This window comes from Anolis carolinensis, chromosome 1, assembly GCF_035594765.1.
Source record: "Anolis carolinensis isolate JA03-04 chromosome 1, rAnoCar3.1.pri, whole genome shotgun sequence".
NCBI classification, from domain to species: domain Eukaryota; kingdom Metazoa; phylum Chordata; class Lepidosauria; order Squamata; family Dactyloidae; genus Anolis; species Anolis carolinensis.
In genome coordinates this window covers 53,287,157-53,314,516 of record NC_085841.1, presented here as the reverse complement: position 1 = coordinate 53,314,516, position 27,360 = coordinate 53,287,157, and positions in this window count along the sequence as shown.

Here is a 27,360-nt window from a genome sequence, read left to right as displayed (position 1 = left end):
CTGCCCACTATGTTTAAACTACTAACTGGCATCATAGCTGACAGAATTCAAGACTATCTTGAAGAAAAAAACATCTTGCCAGATGAACAGAAAGGCAACAAACGGAAAAGCAGGGGCACAAAAGACCAGTTATTGATTGACAAAATGATTCTGGAGAACTGTAAGAGCCGAAAAGCTAATCTTCACATGACGTGGATTGACTACAAAAAGGCCTTTGACTCACTCCCACACAGCTGGATCATCAAGTGCCTGGACGCCATCGGGATTAGTAAAAACATTGGCACCTTCATTGAAAACATGATGGAGCACTGGAAAACTGAACTGTTTGTTGGAAATGAAAGTTATGGACTTGTCAACATCAGGAGAGGAATTTGCCAGGGAGACTCATTGTCCCCTCTGCTTTTCATTATTGCCATGATCCCTCTGTCAACAATCTTACAAAAAACAAATCTCGGCTACCAAACATCTAAGAATTCTCACAAAATTTCACATTTGATGTACATGGATGACCTGAAGCTATATGGGAAAACGGAAACTGAAATCCAATCTCTGACCAACACTGTCCGAATTTTTAGCACTGATATCAACATGGAGTTTGGTTTGGACAAATGTTCGACAGTGGCATTGAAGAAGGGAAAAATCATTGAAAGTGAGGGCATCAATATGCCCAATGGCCAAACAATAAAGTGTCACCAGCCAGAGGCCTATAAATATCTGGGCATATTACAGCTGGACAACATCAAGCATGAACATGTGAAGATTGTGGTCAGTAAAGAATACACACAAAGGGTCAGAAAAATTCTCAAAAGCAAGCTCAATGGAGGCAACACCATCAAGGCCATAAACACCTGGGCCATACCTGTGATAAGATATACTGCTGGCATTATAAATTGGACACAGGCGGAACTGGACAATTTGGACAGAAAAACAAGAAAACTCATGACCATTCATCATTCACTGCACCCTCGCAGTGATGTTGACCGGCTGTGTCTGCCTAGAAGATCAGGGGGCAGAGGACTCTTACAAGTAAAACAAGCAGTCAAAGAAGAAGAACATGCCCTGGCAGAATATGTCAAGCAAAGTGAAGAACCTGCTTTGATTGAAGTCAAAAATCAGAAACTCCTCAAAGCACAGCAGACAAAAAACCAGTACAAGAAAACCGCACTACAAACTAGAGCTGACAGCTGGCACAACAAAACACTGCATGGAAAGTTCCTTGACAAAATTGAAGGAAAAGCTGATAAAGAGAAGACCTGGCTCTGGCTCACGAATGGGACCCTGAAGAAGGAGACAGAAGGGCTGATCCTTGCAGCCCAGGAGCAAGCCATCAGAACAAATGCAATCAAGGCCAAGATCGAAAAATCAGCTGAAAGTGCAGACTGTGCAAGGAAACCGATGAAACCATTGATCATATCCTCAGCTGCTGTAAGAAAATTGCACAGACAGACTACAAACAGAGGCACAACTATGTGGCCCAAATGATTCATTGGAACCTATGCCTCAAGTATCACCCCCCTGCAGTTAAGAACTGGTGGGATCACAAACCTGCAAAGGTTGTGGAAAATGAACACGCAAAGATACTGTGGGACTTCCGAATCCAGACTGACAAAGTTCTGGAACACAACACGCCAGACATCACAGTTGTGGAAAAGAACAAGGTTTGGATCATTGATGTTGCCATCCCAGGTGACAGTCGCATTGAAGAAAAACAACAGGAAAAACTCAGCCGCTATCAGGACCTCAAGATTGAACTTCAAAGACTCTGGCAGAAACCAGTGCAGGTGGTCCCGGTGGTAATGGGCACACTGGGTGCCGTGCCAAAAGATCTCAGCCGGCATTTGGAAACAATAGACATTGACAAAATTACGATCTGCCAACTGCAAAAGGCCACCTTACTGGGATCTGCACGCATCATCCGAAAATACATCACACAGTCCTAGACACTTGGGAAGTGTTTGACTTGTGATTTTGTGAGACGAAATCCAGCATATCTATCTTGTTTGCTGTTTCATACAACGTCGTTGTGTCAATAATAATAATAATAATAACAACAACAACAATAGTACTCTGGGGAAGACCCAAGCATTTTAAAAGTTGGTGGGCTAAAAAGGGTTAAAATGCCCTCAGTGTGTGGTGATTTTCACTCCCCTAGCCCAAAAACCGAGTGGGGAGGGGGGGCGCAGGGTGAGCCTCAGAAGCCCTCCCATTGCAGCCAATGGTTTGAAAAATTTCTCTATTTTTTTGTAAGCCAGATGAAAATTCTGTTCGTATAGGTGTCTCATTTTCGTTAGTGGGAACAAATACAAAAATGAGACAAAACAAATGAAACTACACAAAATGAATAGAAATTCCATACAAAAGCACAACTGGACAGTCACCTGCTGAGAATGCTTTCATTGGAGATATTGCATTTAACAAGAGGTTAGATTCAATGACCGGGTAGGGGGCTCTTTCAATTCTTTGTCTTATGGTTTTCTTGAGAATCATCCAGGATTTTTTTTAAAGAATGTATATACTGCCTTTTTATGCAAAGCCACCTTGAGTCCCCTCCGAGGTAAAGAAAATGTCATAAATAAATAAATAAACATACTACTTGTTATTATTCTGCTTTTTAAAAAAGTTTTAAACACAACCTCCTGTAAACCATACATAGAATTGTTAGTTACAAGATGATGGACAAATGTCACAAATAAATAAATATGAACTTTCATTGTCTCCCACCTCCAGATTTTAGGTATCTCACCTTTTGTGATGCAAAAATTGCAAGACAACATTGAGGCTTATGTGACTATTTAAATGATTGATGTCTTTTGGAAAAGCAGCCACCCTCCTCAGCATTGAGGATGAACCATGAAAATCTATCAAACACTAATCCTGAGATGAATATTCACCTAAGAGAAGCAGTGTTATGATGCCACTGGGTAAGCACACTAAACAATTATAGGCTTTGACAACACCTGCTAGACAGTTGCTTGTCTATACATTGTTATAATTTTAATGTTTCCATCTTTATTAGAGAGATTCTTGCTATGTAGGATTATGGTGAAATTGACGATTTGGAGAGATGCTCCCTAAAGGAAAAAGATGAGCATCTATGACATTTTGTTGGGAAAAGTAAATTAGAAAGATTGGTTAAAAGACACATAGGCCTTCTGTTTACAGCCACTAATTCTTACCAAAGAGATTTGGCTGATCAGAGCATCACCTCAATGTATTCACAGGCAGGAAACATTAACATGGGTAGTGGAGCAAGAAAGCAAGACTACAGGGAGAGAATTCATTGGAGGGAAAAGTTGACAAAGAAACTCAAATGGCACCAATTTTGCTTTCACTTATCTTCCAAGAGATACACATAAAGAGAGAGAGAGAGGCTGGCAAAGATAGGGGTGTCTATCACATAAAATATCATAAAGTACCAATACGTACTATTTAGAAAATTGTCATATTCTCAGGAATCCTAAACTTTCTGGATCATCCATATGTATTTCTTTTTCTGGTGGCAGAGTAGGATTATAATTTATCATTAAATTTCTTCACCAAGGTAGTGATGAGTAATTACAGCAATTTTCTTCTCTCTGTCAGAAAGTTGAAAAAACATGCAGTTTTTAAAGCTATCCACACACATTTCAGTGCTTACTCTGAAAAATTGCATATGGTTGCTTTGCATAGAAAAAAGCATTTTCTGTGTGGAAAATACTATTCAAGCAAAAAACCCCTTAATTTCTGCACATAAAATGCTGTATATGCAGAAAATGCTCTTTTCTATGCAAATTAATTGCATCATTTTCTGTGCAGAAATATTTTATTTATTTAAAACATGTATATTCCGCCCTTCTCACCTCGAAGGCGACTCAGGTCAGAGGACAACATATAAATGGCAAGCATTCCATGCCGGGACATAAAATAATTATAAATATACACAGACATTAAAATCAGTTATATCTAGTTTAAAATCAGCTGTTTAAATCAACTCAGGACACCATTCTGGCTCTGGTCAGCAGAGTAGGTTTCCTATTATTGCCTCATTGCACTGACCCAAAGGCTTGGTCCTACAGCCATGTCTTTACCATCTTTATGAAGGACAAAAGGGAGTGGTATGATCTAATCTTGCCAGGGAGGGAATTCCATAGCCAGAGGGGAGACAATCACTGAGAAGGCCCTGTCTCTCATCCCTGCCAAACGTGCCTGTGACAGTGGTAGGACCAAGACAAGGCCTCTCCAGAAGATCTTAGTCTTCATAGTGGTTCATAAAGGGAGATACGTTCGGACAGGTACACTAGACCGGGGCTATTTAGGGCTTTTATAGGCCAAAGCCAGCACTTTGAATTGTTCCCAGTAGCAAACAGGCAGCCAGTGGAGTTAATGTAACATGGTAGTTATGTGCTCCCTATATGCTGCCCCAATTATTAACCTGGCTGCTTCTTGTTGGACTTCCAGACAGTCTTGAAAGGCAACCTCACATAGAGCACATTACTGTAGTCTATCCTGGATGTAACGAGAGTGTGGACCACCATGGCCAAGTCTGACTTCCCAAGGTACGGCTGCAACTGGTGCACAAGTTTTAATTGTGCAAAACCCCCCCTAGCCACCACCACAACCTGGGGTTCCAGGCTCAGTGATGAGTCCAGGAGGACTCCCAGGCTGCGAACCTGCTCCTTCAAGGGGAATGTAACCCCATCCAGCACAGGCTGAAACCCTATACCTTGTTCGGCCTTGCGATTGACCAGGAGGCCCTCTGTCTTATCTGGATTCAACTTCAATTTGTTTTCCCTCGTTCAGACCGTCAGAGCGGCCAGGCACCAGTTCATGACCTGGACAGCCTCCTTAGCATCCGGTGGAAAGGAGTAATAGAGTTGGATGTCATCTGCGTACTGATGACATCAAACTCCAAAACTCTGGGTGATCTCACCCAACGGATTCATGTAGATGTTAAACAACATGGGGGACAATACTAAACCCTGCGGGACACCACAGTAGAATGGCTGCGGGGCCGAGCAACACCTTCTGGGTGCAATCCTCCAGGAAGGACTGGAGCCACTGCAGATCAGTACTTTGAAAACCCATCCTTGCAAGGCAACCCAGAAGGATACTGTGGTCTACAGTATTGAAGGCTGCTGAGAGGTCCAGGAGAACCAACAGGGATACATTCCCCCTGTCAATCTCTCTGTGGAGATCATCCACTAAGGCAACCATAGCTGTCTCAGTTCCATGGCCCAGTCTGAAACCAGACTGAGATGGATCCAAATAGTTAGTTTCATCCAAGAACCCCTGGTGCTGCAAGGCAACCACACATTCCAAAGGTTTGCTGAAAAAGGGGAGGTTGGAAACAGGCCAAAAGTTGTTTAAATTAGTGAGGTCCAGTGATGGTTTTTTCAACAGTGGTTTTTATCAGTTTTTTGGTGCAGAAAATATTTCTGTTCAAACATATTAATTATTTTGGAAAAAATACTATTTTCTTTGCAACAAATCTGTTTTATGCCTATAAATATACTAATTTTGCTCAGAATAAATCTCCAATTACAGTATTTTCTGCACAAGAATTAATATCTCCACTCTGGCATACTATTTTCCATGCATAAAATGCTGCTTCCTGTGCAGAAAATGCAATTTTTACAATTTTGTACAGAATAAATCCTGAATGGTGAAGATTCTCATTAGTGCAATATGCCTGTTGTCTCAAAATATGTTTTTAAGCCATTTTCTATATTTTAACAATGGCTGAAAAAACATATTTTTGAGACAATAGGAATATTGCACTAAAAACATTTTCTATATTTTAACAATGTTTTTAATCCCTATTATAGAGTAATATTAGACTCCAAGAAATCTGAAACTTTCCATGCCATTAGCTCTGATCACCACTTTTAGCTGGACCATACTCATGCTCAGTTTGCTTCTTTTTTAAACTTATTTTCAAGCTATCTAAGAATTAATTAACAAGATGTGTTTTCACTAAACATAAAAAAGGTAAAGGTTTCCACTGATGTTAAGTCCAGTCATGTCCTACTCTGGGGGTTGGTGCTCATCTCCATTTCTAAGCCGAAGTGCCAGCATTGTCCGTAGACACCTCCAAGATCATGTGGCCGGCATGACTGCATGGAGCACTGTTACCTTCCTGCCGGAGCGGTACCTATTGATCTACTCACATTGGCATGTTTTCGAACTGCTAGGTTGGCAGGAGCTGGAGCTAACAGCGGCCACTCACGCCGCTCCCGGGGTTTGAACCTGGGACCTTTTGGTCTCCAGCTCTGTGCTTTAACGCACTTCGCCACCGGGGCTCACTATACATATTGCTTTGCAAAAATATTGCTAATTTATAGTTCTGCTTGAAACATATTCTAATTTCCCAAATTCTGGAAGGGTTATTTACATATTATTCAAACATACCCGTATTTTCTCAAGTCTAATGCATCATCAAATCTAATGTGCACCACAATTTTCAAAACCCTGACACCAATATATATATATATATATATATATATATATATATATATATATATATCATGCACAGTGGCAAAATTGCCACTCTTTGTAATATGGACATTACAGTTGCTGCCTGCTTAGAATTCTTTCTTTAAAAATAAAAGTGTTGGAACACCAAAACTTTCAGCAATGGAAAAGAAAACCCTAAGGTGCATCTATGCTGTAGAATGAATCCTCTTTAACTGCCTTGGTTCAATACTATGGTGTTATTGGGGCTGTAGGTTTACAAGACCTTGAGCTTTCTCTGCCAAAGAGTGTGGATGCCTCACCAAACTTCAGATCCCAGGATTATATAGCATTCAGCTATGACAATTAAATTACAGATTACATCCCTCAAATAGGAGCCCCAGGTGCTCCTGAAAAACTTCCCGTATTGCTTAGGCTCAGCACATATTACGTCAATCTAATGCACACCTTAATTTTGGCAAGGTGATTTGGCTAAAAAAAGTGAATATTAGATTTTAGTAAATACAGTATTACTCAGATTGTTTTTAGTTGGAAATCTATACTAAAGGAACAATGATGCTGACACAATTAAGGATTAAGTTTGCTGTAAATTTTTAATGTATAAAATTTCACACTGTTAGTCATAATTATATAGAATAACAGCAATAGCAAATGTGAACGATTCCTCTCCACCTTCTCCTGAAAATAAATTGGCTATCATTTCCAATAAAGAAAAGGAAAAAAAAGAAAATATCCAAAGGACAAATTGCTCTGAGCAGAGTGCTTCTTGCTTTTGGCATAAAATTAGTTTATTTTCAAAGAATCGGTTAATGCATGCAACACTGCATGTCTACATAAAACTAAGGGATACATAGTTTAAAGAGGTGTAAGTCTGGGGTGAACAAGGATATAGGATGATTTAAGCTTGACAGCTGCATGAGCTGCGGTGGCGCAATGGGAAACCTTGTGCCAGCTGAACTGCTGACCTGAAGGTTGGGTTGCTGACCTGAAGGTTACTGGTTCGAATCTGCAAGACGGGGTGAGCTCCCATCAGTCAGCTCTAGTTTGCAGAGACATGAGAGAAGCCTCTCAGCTAACACATCTGACATCCCCTGGACAATGTCTCTGTAGACAGCCAATTCTCTCACACCAGAAGCGACTTACAGTATGTTCTCAAGTCACTCCTGACATGATTTTTTTAAAAAGCTTGAGAGCCAAAGTATCTATAAATGAGAATCTTTAGTCCTACTCTATTCTGTTCCCTTCCTATTCCCCTTTCTTGTCTCATACATATTCACTTCAACATACCCACTGTTATCTATCAATGCAGGTAGGATGTGGTTACAAAATACAAAAGCTGCTGCCCATATAAGGAAGAAAGAATAGCAAGAAACCTTTGCCATTTCTATTATTCAGGAAATGAAGGTGGTCTCTTAACTCTTCAATAATTATGGTACTTAGGGCAATTCTACACAGCCATTTAAACTGAGTCAGGATGTGGATTATAGTGAACTGGTTTGCTGTGGAGCACCTACACAGGGACCCAGGAACTGATTGAAGACTAGGATAGTGGCCACAAAGATCCACTAAATGCAAATATATCTGAACCGAATCATATTTTTTCTTACCTTCTCCAGCAGAATGCATTGATGGGCATTGTCATGACCAGCACTGATGGGCAGCAGCATGTCTGATGAGAAATCTAGTTTTGTTTTCAGGTTTTTAAAATGCATCAGCACTGGTCCTGTCCTGAAGAGCACTCCACATTTCTGTCTTGAGTCCAGCTCTACATGCAATATACCCTGAATGGCCACAGTGGATTGTTATTCCACTGAGTTTATCATAGTTTCACATCAACCACGCAAGAGATCAAGATGGTCTAAATCTTGAATGTCATCAGTCTGATGCTGGAAAAAGGTGAGGCGGGAAGATATTATTGATAGAACTAGGAAGATTTTGTGCAAGTTCTTTAAAGCACAGCTGTCAAATGAGGTGTAAAAATGAGGTGAAGGAATAGTCAAGACAACAATCAAGACCTTTAGAGAGAAATGACTGCACTTTTGGACTACTAGAAGATTTTCCTTTCTTTTTTATATTAACCAACAGGCATTAGCATGGGGGCTAAATCTAGTCCCTAAGGTAATGCTAACTGCTAAGGCAGATTCTCTCTTTGCCCTGTTGTTTTGACAGAAATAATAACAACAGGCTAAGTAAGGGAATGGGTAACAGAAGAAGAAAACAGTGGACAAAGTCTCATAAATTACTGTACTGTTTTTTCATGACAAAGGTATGCAGTAACTTGACAGAAGCCTTGTTAGATGAGGTTGATTGAAGGGAAAGTGATCTGTCAGCTTTAGTTGCCTTTACAAATATTAGTTGACCAAGGCTATAGCTACTTTCACTTCATCCCCTGAAGACTGTCCTATATTTAGAGAAGTTGTGTGTACTCAACTTATTGTTGGCCTTAAGATGAAGCCATCTCAGGATTTTCTTGGCATGATTTATTCAGAGCTTTGCCATTGTTTTTATTTATTTAGTATATTTATATACCACCTTTCTCACCCCTGGGGAAACTCTTGAAAAATAAAAAAAAAACACTTTTGTATATTTTGTATTATTCTATAGAGATTATTTAACAGTTAGCATAATAAATTAACAAAACTATTTCTATTGACTGCTGGTAGACTGGACAGGGCTTGTTCAGCTTATTCAGTTTTCTCTTCATCTGAGAGAGTTTGCCTTGACCAAAGTCATAAGATTTACATGGCCAAACAGGAATTCAAACCATGGTCTCCAGTCATCATGCAATGCTCAAACCACTACATCACATTGGGGTTTATCATACTGAGAAGAAATTCATACTTGAATGCTTTTAGCTTTGTGGTTAGTAACACAATATTATGAATCCTGCCATTTCCTCTCAAATGGACACCATTACTATAGCATCAACTTTGTGTGATAATCACTTATATTTTTAGAGCTCCCATATGAAATATTGCCTAATATATATTCTGAATAATTTTCCCTTCATTATCAGAACATAGATGACAGACTTATTTCAGATTTATCAAAACAATCCGATAACCTGGGTTCTTTCATTTCCTTTTCTCGGTGTGAGACTAATGGTTACTTTCTTTCTAGATGTACAGTATAAACCTTCTTCCATGTTAAGTTCCAAATTACTTCCTTGAATTTTCAATCAAAAGATGACTCATTCAAAATATAAATCCTCTTGATGGACCTTTCGCTGTGAGAGCAGAAACAGAATCCTATCCAGAACTATTTTCTCAGATCAAAGGGACTCCTTGGTTCCTCCCCTCTCTGTTCCAAACTTTAATGAAAATTTTCAACAGCTCTTTGACAAGCTTGCAAAACTACCTCCAAACCAAAATAAAAAGGTTCATTGTGGTACACATTATGCTCTGGGGAGGTAAAAAAAAAAAGCATAGCATTGTCATTCACATTAGTGCTGTGATAACCATCCTGTCTTTCCAACAAGTGGGTATCTAGGCAAATATTATGAAAATATTTTATGCAGTTAGGGGGCTTGTCCCTGTCACTCTTGTTCAGGTGTTTTCTAATCAAAAGTTTAATTAGGGGATAAGTAGACCCTTGAAAAAAGACGTGATAGGCCTAACTATAAGTTGTGCTGCTAATTTTTTATTACAATAATTCATGAAAAATAGCAGTTCCTTGCTTCCTAACAGACATCTCACAGCACTGAAATGGCCACATTGAAATGCTTCTGTGCATTAAATAGTTGTGCCGCCAAAGGAATTGTAGCAGACAATGACAAGGTGCACTTGATAAATTCTATATTGTGTAAAATTGACAAAGGTGAAGAATCCCAGTTGCATTTGTCACGTGGCCAGAGTCAGACATGACTGGACTTAACGTCAGGGGAAACCTTTACCTTTACCTTAATCATAGATAGTTTTACAATTATTTTTAATAAAAGGAGGTTTGGCCTGTGATTGATGTTATACATATTTAATTGGCCCTTGGCAAAATGGAGGTTCCCCACCCCTGGTCTAAAGGCACCAACTCCTGTATGATCTTTGATGTTAAGCAGGTTAGTACTTGGATGGGAGACCATCAACAAATACCAGGTGCTGTAGTCTGTGTTTCAGAGGAAGGAACTGGTGAATATGAATTGCTTAAGAGATGTGTTGTCGAAGGCTTTCATGGCCGGGATCACAGAGTTGTTGTATGTCTTTTAGGCTGTGTGGCCATGTTCCAGAAGTATTCTCTCCTGACGTTTCGCCCACATCTATGGCAGGCATCCTCAGAGGTTGTGAGGTATGGATAAACTAGGTAAGGAAAGGAAAGAATATATATCTGTGGAGAGTCCAGGGTGTGGCAAGAGTCCTTTGTCACTGGGAAGCCAGCATTAATGTTTCAGTTAATCACCCTAATTAGCATTGGAAAGGTTTTGTCTCTTGCCTGGGGGCATCCTTTGTTCAGTCATTAGCTGAGGGCAGAAGACAACCAAGTTTCAGCTTGGTTATATATGCATAAATTTAACATGCTAAGAAAATATTCCTTAATTCAGGTGGTTGCATGTTTCAAGTTCACTATCCTCAACTACATTAGATGGATATTATGTCAAAAATATGTCTGCTAGGCCAACATTATTATTATTATTATTATTATTATTATTATTATTATTATTATTATTATTATTATTATTAATAATAATAATATCTTCAATACCAGCATACCATAGTCAAATATTTATTTTTCTCTCTCTCATAAACCAAGAATTTGTAAAGAGAGTAGCAATCTCAATCTGTGTTCTTGCTCTACACAACTGTAGCAGTTTGATACAACTTTTAGCTGTCATGATTGTAACCTATGAAATCTTAGGATTAATAACTTGATTAGGTCCTTAGAATATTCCATTGGAGAGCTCAAGTGCTGTTTATGGCAATAAACCAGAATTTGACAGTACTGGCTCATCAACCTAAAATCTATACAAATTAGCCTGTTGAAGATTACCACAGGATTTCAATGACTTGAAATGTCATAGATTTTTAAAGACTGATATTTAGCAAGCTGGAGTTACAAATGATTTACTTCTGTCCCTGTCATTCCTGTGAATCCAATAGGGGGTGACCTCAACTCTGAAGTCAAAGCATTGGGATATTTGTTAAATGTTTTACCACTATTAGGATCAGCACTGCACTGGATGGGGAACTAGATACTGAAACTGGATCATTTGCCTCTCAGTATTGTTTAGGGGTTGTCTGTATATGTTTGATAGCTAGCCGAATTCAAACTCATTTAGAAATCTCATAGATATTTGCTAGTTCAAACTAATCTGGATATTTAATTAATGAAGACTGAAAGTAACATGTATGTGTCTCTATATGGTAAGAAAGGACACCATAAAAAGTCTCACAATAGATAATTCATTTTCTGTCTATGGGCGCATCTATCTATATCATAAAATTAATGCATTTTGGCACCTCTTTGGATTTCATCAGATGTAGGGTTTGCTCCATTTCTATACACTTTTAAAAGCCCCATAGAGCCCATCAAATGATGCAAAAGTCATTATGTGGGTTGCTCGTGGTACTCCATCTTTAAAGTGTATAGAAATGGGAGGATTGTAAAGTTGGGGAGGAATTGACTCCAATGCTCTCCCTAAGCATAGAAATCGCTAAAAAACAGTATTTTAAGTTAGGATGAGAACAGTTGGATCTTAAGGTGGGATGGGAACTGTTGTGATATTTACGTATGAACATTCATGTGGACAGTCATTACAGGCCCCTCTATGCTCCTTATGTCACCATTACCCAGAAAAAGGAATTTTACGATTTTTCTTTGCTGTAACTGCACAATTTCAAACACATGCAAATTTGCTGAAGTGAAAGTTTCTTTCTTTCTTTCTTATCCGAGTCCCTTTGGGGAAATGGTAATTTATTTTTCTTTCTTTCTTTTTTTGCAGGCATGATAGCTGTTTCTTTCTATAGCTGGGAAAAAGGAAGGTGGGGGAGTGTATTGTTGGATGAAAAATATGTTTACACATACACGCACACACTTTTAAGTTGTTTTTTAAGTTGGCAAGAGGCCGCACTTGCCTGTGTGATGGGAAATTAAGTGGATGATTCATCTAGAATTGGGAGAAGACAATCTTGTGTGATGGGAGCTGGTGTAAATTCTCTATTTCCTTTGAAAATGGAACAGCATGGAAGGCTACACTAAGAAAATGATTCTGCTCACTCACTCCCCCCCCCCCCCCCTTGTGGGATGAGGTTCTTAAATTGCAATGGTTTGATGCTTTGGAATCATTAGATTTGCTATCTCCTCATTTAAATTGTTGCCAGTACAACAGCCAAAAAATAGCCATTGCTTTGTGGGTGACATTCCTTAAACAGGATCTGTTCTCAATCCTGTTTTATTATGATATTGTGCTAGCATTAGCTCAAAAGTAAGGGTTTACCAGTGTAGGAGAACCATAACAGATCATGCTGTAGATTTATTAATTCAATTGCACTAGTATTTCTCTGGTATCTCCTACAGAGATTAGGGGTGAATTATATTTAAGCAGTTATGGCCATGTCAGTGGGACAGTGAGCCCTTTCCAGGTTTTAGTATAAGGTTTGAAATAGCTATCCAAGGCAGTGAATACAGTCATTAAAGTAATTCAGCACCTTAGTGCTTTTAAAGTTCAGACTAAAATGTGAGGATAGTCATATCCTACCTGGAAGAGACCGCCTTGAAAGAATAAGGAAAGAGGAAAGATAAGTTGATTTCAGAGAAGCCTGGCCTGCCTTGGCACACACACACCAGCTGCAGATCAGGAAAAGCAAGTAGAGCAGTATCTTACCCAATTGGATGACAGCTTTAAACAAGATATTGTTTAAATGAGTTTAATTAGCATTAACAATTGGATTTAATCCTATAGAATCCTATGGAATATATAAATTAGAGACTAATTATATTTTTGTTGACATGCCAAATTCCCTAATGTAATCTTCCCCATACCTCTTCATTTAATGGAATGTATCTACATTCTGAAATACATGCTGTATCTTGTGACAAAGTTTGTCAAGAAAAGAGGATGTTCACATGTGTTTATATGAAGGGAAAGTATGCACAAAGCAACATTTCTTTAGTAGATATTGCTTGGGAAAAAGATACATTGGAAAAATAAATGTAAGCCAATGTATAGAATACAAGCACATCTACAATCCTTACAATATTTCAAATTACTGCAAAATTTTGTCAAACACCCTGAAAATTTGCACCAGGGATTTTTTGAAGCCATCTATAACAGCTTTTTAAGATGGGGGGGGGGGAGTGGGTTGATGGGCAGCTTACAGCAAAGTGAGGACATTGAGCCCTTCCCAATTTATGCTGGAGTCCATCCAATGTTAAAAACAGCTCATACTGAGCATCCAACTTTAACAGATGTCTGCGAGCACTCTCAAGAAATAGATCCCTCAAAGTTGTGATAAACTACATCACTGAATGAAATCCACAGAGTGCCCTTAGTACAAACAAAACCCAATAAAACTGCTGTGGCCAGCAAGTGTATGTCCACAACTGTAATATAGTGGTCAGAATTTATGGAGCATGTGTTTCAGTTTATGGTAAACTATAAGATAGGGTTGTTTTCAATGCCTTCTTCAGAGACGTATGATAGAAGACAGAATTTTATTTATTTTTATATGTAAGTAATGTCAGTTAAGTAACTGATGATTAAATAATCATAAATGGTGTGTTTATTAGCCTTTCCCCATTGCTCCTCATCACATAAATTTATTATTTGTTAAAGGCTTCATATTACCCTGTCGCCTACTTCCCTCCTACCGTGACAGGATCTTTATGAAATTTCCTATCCAAGTATGATTTCTCCAGCAAATAATATTACTACTGGCACACCTTCTGCTTTCACTTCTATATCACTCATTTCAAAGTCATTTTGTCAAAGAGTAGACTTGAAAATTGCTTTCCTATTGAGCAATCTTCCTTTTCTGCTTCCCTCCTTCCTTTTTAAAACTTCCAGTTTTCACAGAACTCATTCTAGAGTTTAAACATAATTTAAGTCACTAGACTCATGTACTTTGTTCTGGAATTTGTGGCTGGAGTTTCTCCCCACAGTTCTCAAGGTGAGCCTTGAATCTTTTCCACCTTTCTACAGTTATTTGATCATATATAATTCTCTTTCCGGTTATGTGCTTTATTGTATCTGTCATGTATTTCTCTTTCTGTTTTCAAATTTAAAGCTCTCTTCCTTTTCGGTACTATTCATTAAAGAATTTTCTAACTGTGCATTATATATTATGCACCGATATTACAATTAAAGCAATATTTTAATATTCATTAGAATAAAGTACAAAGACAATAAACAATTCAGATCAAAATAAAAAGATCAAACATTATCAGATATGTTATGAGCCTGGGAGAACCTGCATGAAGAATAATATTTTCAGAAGGCTTCTGAAATTTCTTGTGGTCTTCACCTCTTTTATAGCACACTAACTGTGCCCGACCATGCGATGCTGTGGCAAATTGTAGTGGTGTTGGAAATAAAGTACTGAAGAATTGGCAGTAGTTAGTATATGTTAGTTTCTAAAGTATGTGAATATCCAATATTTCTGGCTGTTAGTTGTTTTGTCTGTTGGAGGCAAGTCTGAAGGCCACAGTTTTGCTTCCTCCCTGGGGGAATGTTTTGTTTGGAAGGTGTTAGTTGGCCCTGATTTTTTCATGTCTGGAATTCCCCTGTTGTTAGAGTGTTGTTCAGAGTGAACCCAGTTCAAAGCAGGAAATGGGCAATGATATTCAGTTGTGTGGAAGGGACCCTAGAATATCGAGCTAGGTAAATCACACTATGTGCTTTGAGCTGGGTTATCTGAGTCCAGACTGCCGTATAATCCAGTTCAATGGGCATTTTATTGAACTGTTGAAGGGAGTTTAGGCATTCCCCCCCCCAATATATTATTTCCTTGGTTTGAGAGCACCCCCATTACCCTTTACTGTGAGGACCCTCCATTATTATTGTTATTATTATTATTATTATTATTATTATTATTATTATTATTATTCTATCTATTTGTATTTATTTATTTATTTTGTATGACACAGCAAACAAGATAGATATGCTGGATTTCGTGTCACAAAATCACAAGTCGAACACTTCCCAAGTGCCTAGGTCTGTGTGTTGTATTTTCGGATGATGCGTGCAGATCCCAGTAGGGTGGCCTTTTGCAGTTGGCATTATTATCATCATCATCATCATCATCATCATTATCATCATCATTATGATTATTTTCTGGTCACCCCAAGGATGCTCCCATTCCCCTCTCCATTGGCTCCTTATTATTATTATTATTATTATTATTATTATTATTATTATTATTATTATTATTATTATTATTTTATTATGACACAGCAAACAAGATAGATATGCTGGATTTCATATCACAAAATCACAAGTCGAACACTTCCCAAGTGTCTAGGACTGTGTGATGTATTTTCGGATGATGCGCGCAGATCCCAGCAGGGTGGCCTTTTGCAGCTGGCAGATCGTAATTTTGTCAATATCTATTGTTTCCAAATGCCGGCTGAGATCTTTTGGCACGGCACCCAATGTGCCCATCACCACCGGGACCACTTGCACTGGTTTCTGCCAGAGTCTTTGAAGTTCAATCTTGAGGTCCTGATAGCGGCTGAGTTTTTCCTGTTGTTTTTCGTCAATGTGACTGTCACCTGGGATGGCGATATCAATTATCCAAACCATGTTCTTTTCCACAACTGTAATGTCTGGTGTGTTGTGTTCCAGAACTTTGTCAGTCTGGATTCGGAAGTCCCACAGTATTTTTGCGTGCTCATTTTCCAATACTTTTGCAGGTTTGTGATCCCACCAGTTCTTTGCTGCTGGAAGGTGGTACTTGAGGCATAAGTTCCAATGAATCATTTGGGCCACATAGTTGTGCCTCTGTTTGTAGTCTGTCTGTGCAATTTTCTTACAGCAGCTGAGGATATGATCAATGGTTTCGTCGGTTTCCTTGCACAGTCTGCATTTTGGGTCATCAGCTGATTTTTCGATCTTGGCCTTAATTGCATTTGTTCTGATGGCTTGCTCCTGGGCTGCAAGGATCAGGCCTTCTGTCTCCTTCTTCAGGGTCCCATTCGTGAGCCATAGCCAGGTCTTCTCCTTATCAGTTTTTCCTTCAATTTTGTCAAGGAACTTTCCATGCAATGTTTTGTTGTGCCAGCTGTCAGCTCTAGTTTGTAGTGTGGCTTTCTTGTACTGGTTTTTTGTCTGCTGTGCTTTGAGGAGTTTCTGATTTTTGACTTCAATCAAAGCAGGTTCTTCACTTTGCTTTACATATTCTGCCAGGGCATGTTCTTCTTCTTTGACTGCTTGTTTGACTTGTAAGAGTCCTCTGCCCCCTGATCTTCTAGGCAGATACAGCCGGTTAACATCACTGCGAGGGTGCAGTGACTGATGAATGGTCATGAGTTTTCTTGTTTTTCTGTCCAAATTGTCCAGTTCCATCTGTGTCCAGTTTATGATGCCAGCAGTATATCTTATGACAGGTATGGCCCAGGTGTTTATGGCCTTGATGGTGTTGCCTCCATTGAGCTTGCTTTTGAGAATTTTTCTGACCATTTGTGTGTATTCTTTGCTGACCACAGTTTTCATATGTTCATGCTTGATGTTGTCCAGTTGTAGTATGCCCAGGTATTTATAGGCCTCTGGCTGGTGACACTTTATTGTTTGGCCATTAGGCATATTTATGCCCTCACTTTCAATGATTTTTCCCTTCTTCAATGCCACTGTCGAACATTTGTCCAAGCCAAACTCCATGCTGATATCAGTGCTAAAAATTCGGACAGTGTTAGTCAGAGACTGGATTTCAGTTTCCGTTTTTCCATACAGCTTCAGGTCATCATGTACATCAGATGCGAAATTTTGTGAGAATTCTTAGATGTTTGATAGCCGAGATTTGTTTTTTGTAAGATTGTTGAGAGAGGGATCATGGCAATAATGAAAAGCAGAGGGGACAATGAGTCTCCCTGGAAAATTCCTCTCCTGATGTTGACAAATCCATAGCTTTCATTTCCAACAAACAGTTCAGTTTTCCAGTGCTCCATCATGTTTTCAATGAAGGTGCCAACGTTTTTACTAATCCTGATGGCGTCCAGGCACTTGATGATCCAGCTGTGTGGGAGTGAGTCAAAGGCCTTTTTGTAGTCAATCCACGTCATGTGAAGATTAGCTTTTCGGCTCTTACAGTTCTCCAGAATCATTTTGTCAATCAATAACTGGTCTTTTGTGCCCCTGCTTTTCCGTTTGTTGCCTTTCTGTTCATCTGGCAAGATGTTTTTTTCTTCAAGATAGTCTTGAATTCTGTCAGCTATGATGCCAGTCAGTAGTTTAAACATAGTGGGCAGACACGTTATTGACCTGTAGTTTCCTGGTGCTGCTCCTTTTGCTGGATCCTTTTGTATCAGGTAAGTTCTTCCAGTTGTTAGCCATTCACTGATACTTCCTTTCTGCAGCATCTCATTGAATTGTTGGGCCATTTTTCCATGTAAACTAATCAGATGTTTGAGCCAAAATCCATGAAGTTGATCACTACCAGGCGATGTCCAGTTCTTGACTTTTTGCACTCCTTTGCTGATCATTTCAGTTGTTATTTCCATCTGTTCCATTTTGTTCTGTGAGAATTTTCCTTCAAACTCCTTTATCCACCCAGCGTTTTTGTTGTAGTTCTTATTATTTTCCCAAAGCTCTTTCCAGAACTTTGTTGTTGCAGTTTTCTCTGGCTTTATGGTTACTGTGTCTGTTGTTCAAAATTCAGGCTCTGGTAGAACCGTCTTTGGTCTGATTGAAACAGTTGATTTTGTCTGTACTGGATGATTATGTCTTCATATCTTTCCATTTTTCTGGCTGTTGCTGTAATTTGTTCTTTCACAATTTCCAAAGCTTCTTCAATTTTTCTGGTGTTCAGCCAGTACTTTCTAATCAGGTATTGCTTGATTTTGTCATTCTTCAGTTTCTTCTCTTTCATACTTTTCAGGTTACTTGCATCTGATCTAAGTTTCTTGATTTTCAACTCTAGCCTGACCTTCTACTTTGGTTTTCCAGTCGATTTTCTTTGGGGCTGCCTTGGTTGTAGGAGCCCAAGCTCTTCTGTTACTATCACTGCTGCACTGTAGGCATACTGGTTTGTTTGTTCAATGGATGTTATTTGGATAGTGGAGAGTACTGCATTCACATCTTTCATGAGAGGCGCCAGGTGTCTCTTGGGCACTGTTTTTAGAGTTGGGAACCGCTGTCTTATTGCATTTCCTGCAGCATGAGCCATGATCTTATTCTTGAGCTCTTGTTGTCTTGCTGTCAAGGTTCCTGGTGGTTCAACAGGTGTTTCAAGTGCTGGTTCATCAAATTCTTGCAAACGCTCCACACTTTCTTCTGGTTCAATCTGTTCCACCATTCCAAGTGTTGCTGGAGTCTCTGCTGCTGTCTGTGCTGTGGTCTGATGGTAATTTGCTTTGCAGATTTTCTGGATTTCTTCGAGTTCAACTTCACTGAACACTTTGTTTCTGATTATGAATCTTCATTGGTCAGCCAGTTGGGGTTCTGTTTTCTGTGAGTCAGGGTACTCTTGTTTCCATAGCTGATGCATCCTTTTTTGGTAGCCGCGCTTTTCAGGTTCAGAGTTGTAATAGCATTTCATGACTGTGCGGTTTTCTGGCATTGTATATTTCTGCCGCTTCTGTGACTGTTCATTTGGGGTTTGATGATTCCGTAGCCCACTTGTCGATGGATGTCCAGAATCAGCAGCATCCACCGTGGTCCTTTTTATCCTGGGTGACGACCAAGCCAGTATAGACTTCGTTTTGGTTTGATTCTCCATAATGCTGATGGGTTAGGTGCACTTGGTTGCATTCCTCCGCTGAGGCCTCTCTGGCTTGGTTGGACCTGCCGGTAGTTACACTGCCGCCAGCACAACCCTCAGCATCTTCAGAATGGCTAAGCCCCCCCACCACGTCAAGGTGGCACCTGCGTGGGGGATTATTATTATTATTATTATTATTATTATTATTATTATTATTATTATTATTATTGTCTCCTCACCCCAAAGATCCCCCATTCCCCTCTGCATTGGCCCCATATTATTATTATTATTATTATTATTATTATTATTATTATTATTATTATTATTATTATTATTATTATCTCCTCACCTCAAAGTTCCCCAATTTCCCCTTTCCTGTCCATTGGGCCCCATTTCCATTCTGTTCAAGGACACCCCTATTATTTTCTCACCCCCAAAGAGACCTTCCAATTGCCTCATTGCCTCAGAATTGTTTGGAGGTGGTGTTGAGGCAAAATTGTTTGGAAGCCTAGTCGAGGCCTAGTCGCATCCTCGGAGCCAGAATTGTTTTGAGGCCTAGTCGAGGCCTACTTGCGGCCTCTGAGCCTTCCATCACGTAGATGGGCAGGGGACCCTTCACTCCCCCCCCCCCCACACACACACACAGGGCCACAGTTTTCTAGGCCACCTTGGTCTCTGAGAGAGTAAACCGCCGCTTTTGCCGTCCTCTCTGTGTTCTCAGGCGATGTGGATGGAAGATGGTGGCGAAGATGGCGGCAGTGCGGAAAGAGGCGAGTGAATGCGGGAGCATGTTGGAAGGGGTGGGGGAGTGTATGGCTCATGCGCTGCGTCCTGTTTCACACAGGCGCAGATGGCCTTTTTTTGTTTTTTGGGTTTTTCAGGCCATGGTTCAATCCTTGATGTTTGGTTTTGTTGTTGGAACCTAGAGGCAAGGATGGTGGGTTGTGTTGCCAAGTTTTGTGGTTCTGGGTCATGTAGTTTCGTTGTCTACTTTTAGGTAAAAAGTCCAGAACATTTTTATATATAGATGGAAGGTTGAGTACATTAATAAAAAGTCCCATTTTCAAGATGTTATTCTGTTTATTCTGGGAACAACCAAACAGGCCTCCTGTGAAGCTCAAGAATGAAGGAAGCCCTTCCACACTATGCCATTATAGCCCTATGACTACATTTTAACAGTTATAGTAGCACCTTATGGAACCCTTGTATCTGTAGTTTGTGGAAAGACCAGATCTCTATGGATGAGAATCCTTCCTCAACTGCAAACCACAGAAGTACCTAAGGTGGAACAAAGACAGTGAATGTGCAATCATTGTGTTACAGCTGTCTGATATAAAGGAACTTTAAGTATTCTAAAAGACAAAGCTCTATTTTGTCATTGTATATAAGGACACCATGTTACTAATACACAATTGTATATAATAGGAGTTGATCATACATGGATTTTGGTATCCACAGAAAATCCAAATCCCAGCAGATACCATGGGCCTACTGTAAATTCCTTATGAAGTTGGAGTGTTGTGTAGTTGTAGAAAGACAACACTCTAACTATATGGCCATGTTCCAGCAGCATTTTCTCCTGCTTCTAGAAAAGAGAAAATGCTGCTAGAACATGGTCATATAGTCCAGAAACCACAAAACACTCCAGTAATTCTGATCATGAAAGCCTTTGACAATACATTATGAAGTTACCAATACATCTACCACCATGACTATATTGTCTCTTCTAAGATGGGTATAGTTACCATAATGGATACTCTGAAACATTAAAGTGAACTAGTGACAATAGATGGATGAACTTCATTATTTTTGTAACTTCAACTAGAGAAGGCAGATAACTCTGGACCTGGAAATCACCCTTAGGATTTCTCTTTTATCAGGATTCAAATATAGTTTATTACTAAACATCTAGCTCATAACTACATCTGCCCAGAATGGTCATTTCTTATTTCCAAGTATTTTGCAGAATCATAGAGTTGGAAGGAACTGTAAGGAACATGTAGTCCAACCCACAGCGATGAAGGAATGCACAACTACAGCTCTCCTGAGAGATGGTAATTCAACCTTTGCTTTCAAACTACCAAACAATGAGAGTCAGAGACAGTCTATTTCACTGTTAAACAACCATAAAAGTAAAAAGGTTCTCCATAAGGTTTCAGCGGAACCTCTTTATCTTGCAATTTGAATTCATTTGTTCATATTCTAATCTCTAGAACTGCAGAAAACTAGCCTGATCCTACTTTCAGGAGACTCTATATATATATTTAAAGATGGTTATCATGTCACCTCTTTATTTTTTATCACTCTAAGCTAAATACATTTGGCTCTTTATTTATAAACTGTTTTATATTTTAATATACACCAAAAGTGTTCACAATTTCTTTAAAATAATAACAACCAAATAATAACCAAATTAATAAAAGGATCAAAGGATTTAAAAAAATAAGACCCCTAAACCAGTTCATTAAAAATCACCGAATCACTGGTAAATTAGCAGTTAGGAAAATAAATTGCATAAGAAATTGTTTTTAAAAATTCTTGTTTTAAATTGTTTTAATAATTGTAATAATCTTTTAATTTTCAAATTTTATAGTTTTGAAGATTTTGAGGCTGGGTACAAATAACAAGAAGGAGAGAAGGTAGAGGGAAAGGAGGAGAAGATTGTCTGGATAAGTACAGAGATCCTAGGATTATGTATTGCATCTTCCAATTCAGATGTTGTAGAGACATATATTGCGCCTAGTGTCTTCTAATGATCCCACTTGGGCATGTTTCAGCAATACTGTTCTTTGGAAGATGCCTCTGAAATAAGAGCCAACCCACTGCAAAACACTGCTATCATAGAGATGATCTAGCATATGTCACCATAGTATGTCACCTTCCCTTTTATGATAGAGCCCTGTTGGAAGTAGCTCTACAGGAGGCTTCCCATGTTACATAGAAATCAACAGGGGGTGGGGGTGGGAAGCCCTTTGAGATGAGGTTGAGAGAAGCCAGGTAATGTGAGGCATGGGGTAAAGGGTTCCTACCTTAGGTATGCAGATGATACCGCTCTGATGGCTGAAAGTAAAGAAGAGCTGAGGAGCCTTATCACCAAGGTGAAAGAAGAAAGTGCAAAAGCTGGGTTGCAGTTTAAACGTCAAAAAAACCAAGATCATGGCAACTACACCTATTGATAACTGGCAAATAGAAGGAGAAAACGTGGAGGCAGTGACAGACTTTATATTTCTAGGTGCGAAGATCTCTGCAGATGCAGACTGCAGCCAGGAAATCAGAAGATGTTTACTTCTTGGGAGGAGAGCAATGGCCAATCTTGATAAAATAGTGAAGACCAGAGATATCACACTGGCAACGAAGGTCCGCATAGTCAAAGCAATGGTATTCCCCATAGTAACTTATGGTTGCGAGAGCTGGATCATAAGGAAGGCTGAACGAAGTAAGATAGACGCTTTTGAACTTTGGTGCTGGAGGAAAATCCTGAGAGTGCCTTGGATCGCAAGAAGATCCAACTAGTCCATACTCCAGAAAAGAATGCCTGGCTGCTCACTGGAGGGAAGGATATTAGAGGCAAAGTTGAATTATTTTGGCCATATCATGAAAAGACAGGAAAGCTTGGAAAAGATCATGATGCTGGGGAAAGTGGAAGGAAAAAGGAAGAGAGGCCAACCAAGGGCAAGATGGATAGACGGTATACTTGAAGTGACTGGCTTGACCTTGAAGGAACTGGGGGTGGCAACGGCCGACAGGGAGCTCTGGTGTGGACTGGTCCATGAGGTCACAAAGAGTCGGAAACGACTATGCGATTGAGAAGCAGCATAAATACATGACGGGCTCTGCTGGGTTCACCACGGTGCATGGCTATTTCAATGGCCAGTATGATGAGATCCTTAGATATGCTTGAAGGATCCAGATTAGCAGAAATATCAAAATAGTTTGAAGGCAAATGTAGATCATCCTCAGCAATAAGTCTAGACAGGCTGTTAACTTTTAAACAGGGCACATGAAAAGTACCTTAGAATTTTTTTTTCAGAAAAATCAACTCCTAAAACCTGGTTTGCTTTGTCTAGACTCTACATGTTTATTGTGAGTTCTGTACTTTATCTTTTATATTAAAAAGGACCCATCTCCTTCCTTGATTAGAATGGCAAAAGGGAAGAGTTGACCCCATCCCAGGAAAACCTATAAGAAACACTGACCCCTTCCATTCTCTTTCCTGTGGTCCTGTTTCTTGACTTTCTGGGCTGGGAAATTGTGGTGGCAACCAAGGGTGGCTGGCTCCCTTAAGTGGCACTGGTGCTTTCCTCTTTATATGGAATGACCCTCAACTTATTTACAGATCATATCAAAATCCATAACTTTGGACGCAAAACATGCCCTTGATTTTTTTATCATGTCAGAAGCGAATTGAGGCAAGTGAGGCAAGTCACTTATGGTGTGAGAGAATCAGCCATCTTCAAAGACGTTGTCCAGGGGATGCCCAGATGTGCTACCATCCTGCAGGAGGCTTCTCTCATGTCTCCATATGGGAAGCTAAGTCTGACAGATGGGACCTCACCCTGTCTTGCAGATTCGAACCGCCAACCTTCAAGTCAGCAGTTCAGCTAACACAAGGATTTAACCCATTGTGCCACCTTGACATACATAAGTATATAAGTAGACGAATTATATATACTAAAGAAGGCATTCTTGAGTGATTGCAACACATACTTGAAATGAATACATAGGAGGGGCTCAAACTCTGCATCTAGACTTAATGTCACTTAAACCAATAATTTCAGATGATCACTCACAAAAGTAGTTTTGCAGCTTTTCAAAAATGGCATATGTCTTCAAACTATTCTCAGGACTTGTTATTTTAGAACCATTCAGAACAACAGTGGCATCTGTGGAAAAAATATTTTTTCCCAAAGCAACAAGGCAGAGTTGTGATAAGTGAAACATCTATTTGTGAAGATACTTATAGCTGTACATCAGAGATTGCTTTTTGCTAGGAGGTTAAATGTCATGTTTTCAAATACTGGAATATAGCCTTATTGGTTGCTATGAAGAAAACACGTTTCTTGTGATACTCAGCAGTAAATCAGTAAATCAGTCAGTCACTAGAAATTGAAGTTTTAAGTTTTCCTTGAAAAGTATGTGTATGTGTGCCAGGACAAATTTCACTGTGACTTTTTTCCTTCTAACATTTCTGAGTTGTATGTACAGATAAGCAGATTTCCTGGTAAGAAGTCACAAAATCCTTTGTGACAAAATCTGAGAACCTTGGAGCTTAAATTTTATCTCCTTTGAAAAAAATGAATGATTGTACAAGGCTTTTGCAATTCAACTCTTTTTCTTACACAATTTTTCATTAAATGTCCACATATTAATAACATGTTGACACTATCAAATAAAAGGTAATTTGATTATCTCAACCAATTGAAGATTTGAAGAAATATTTGCATGGTCACCTAGCATTATGATTTCTCACTGAAGAACTGAAATGGTGAGGAATGCAAAACATTTCTCCATTGTTTGTAGTATCTTTTGGAAAATCAAAAATGGTTCTTTTCAAAATACTAAACCCATATATCTATCAACACTCATACAGTTCATTAACTTCAAGTCAAAAGAGTCATAAACATCACTATAGTTGAGAAGCTAATTTAATGTAGACCAAAAACTTTTCAAGCTGACCTACAACCTTGACAGATAACTGCAAATAAGATTACACACTTTTTGGCTTAGTCTGCTTTAAACTAGATATCTGAAAATTCAGACAATTCTGGACTCATGATTTAGTACCTGTCTAATAATAACCATGTGTGGGTTAGAAATGTCAATACTAGTGGTAATTACTCATTTCAAGGGAAGAAAATGGGTTTCATCATTATCAAGTAACTGTACGATGAATCATAGTTGACCAGCAAGAATTTTGCAAATTTTACTACCAGTCTTCCTGGACTGTTAAAAACATATATAGGAAATGTGGGGATTTTTCTGGTCATAGCAAGCTTGGAAAAAACTTTAGTTAGACTAAGTAATAAAAGCAATGTTTGCAAATGTGACAAAGAGAGAACTGGGGAAAGGTTTCCCCTTTTTTTGTTCAAGTCCATAACTTGGAAAAATTAATTTCCAGAGATAAATATTTTCTCATTTGCTTGACTTTCTGGATTTATTTGAATGACTTGATCTGGGCAACAATCAATGTAATTTAGCATACCATGCCTGATGTAGTACATGGCATCATTAAGGTTTGCACCCCGTGACATCAGCAAGGTCTGTGTCTATGTCTCAAGTTTTGCTCCTGAAATTTCAGAAGAATTTCAGTTTACTTGAACTTTTGAGGGAGATGTATAGGAATGCATTGCTAGTCACTATTTGACAACACAGGCCCAAAAGATTTAGTTGAAGGCAGGATCTCAAATTACAGCAAAATATATGTGTGAGAATCATAAGTGAATCAGCTTAAATTCTAGCATGTTAAATTAAAAATGACATTTATTTTGTAGTCACATTCTCTGAACTTAAAATTTACTTTAAAATATCTGGATCTTCTATTATAAAATCCATCACATATGCCTATACCATCTGTTTCCTTCTAATCGACGGGAGAAACAGATGTGAAGCAAACTCTGTTTTGAACACGTTCCGAATCATTCAGATTCATCATCAAAGGCTCTACACCTACTGAATTTTTTAAAACATCTTCCCACTGTATATACATAGTTTGAATGTACCTTCTTCCAGATTTTAGTAATTTTGATTGCTTTGATCTAAAATTAGTGTGCTAATTATACATGCCAATAATATTGTTTGAGAATCAAATAGGAAAATATGAAAGTGTTTTTGTAAAGTTCTTCTTTGTTGCGTTTTTGTTTGTTTTTAAGACACAGCAGTTTACATTTAGTGCCTAAAATACCATCTTTAGGGGATTAGCATGTGATTATGGATTTTATTCTTTGTATAATTACTTATATAGCCTACTCATTGTTTATTAGTGGGGACAGAAGGGATTTGGGGGAGATCTGATGATTGCAGTCATGCAAAAAGTAAGAAAAAACTAGAATAACAAACAAGACATAAGATAGGTAATTGAAAGCTTGAAAATAATTTTAAGCCAAAAATCAGATCACCTAGCATTTTGTGTATGTATCTAGGTGTATGTATAGAGATAGATAGATAGATAGATAGATAGATAGATAGATAGATAGATATGAGAGGCAGCATCACATAGGGCTGAACTTTGGTTTACAAATCTAGAGGCCAGGGTTTAAATCCCTGTTCATCTTTGCATTGTTCATGACTGTCTACCACAAATTAAAATATCAATAGCAACACACTCCTCCAACAAAATTATATACAGTCTCAGCAGATTAAAAAAAAACCTTACATAAATGAGGGCTATCCATAAGTTATTAGAATTCATCATAGCTAAAGGGGGTGCCTGCTATGCTTTATTTTGGTGCTTACTTTCTGTTTGCATCAGTCTTGGATAGACCTACAAACAGAAGAAAAGTCTTCAAATAGAAAACTTCCCACATGGCAACCATATCTATAAACAGAATCAAGAAATGATTTTTAAGCACATGGCAATAGTGCATGGAAAAGCCAAAGGAATGAACACTTCTGTGGTTTAGCAGGGACTACATTACAGAGCATTAAAATTACAAGGAAATAAAAGTTGCCTGTATTTAGGCTACATCAGGAGTTATCAGAGCCGGCCCTAGGTATTTTTCAAGTGTAGGCGAACAGAATTTTGGCGCCCCCCCCCAAACCAATCATTGAAAAATAAAAGCATTGGATAAGCGAAAATGGCCTTGAAGCCACAGGTTATTAAATGCTAATCAAGGTGATTAATTAGAGTTCTTTCTCCCACCCTGGAGTTCTTTCTCCCACCCCAGCCAGGCCATGGCGCACTGGGCGGGAGGCGGGGCACCGTCAGGGCAATGCCCCGCCTCCCGCCCAGCCTGACGGCGCCCCCCTGGACCTGCGCCCGAGGCGGCGGCCTCACGTGCCTCCATGGTGGGGCCGGCCCTGGGAGTTATGAAGAAATAAAAGCATTGCTCTGTATAAGAATTCTCTCTCCTGT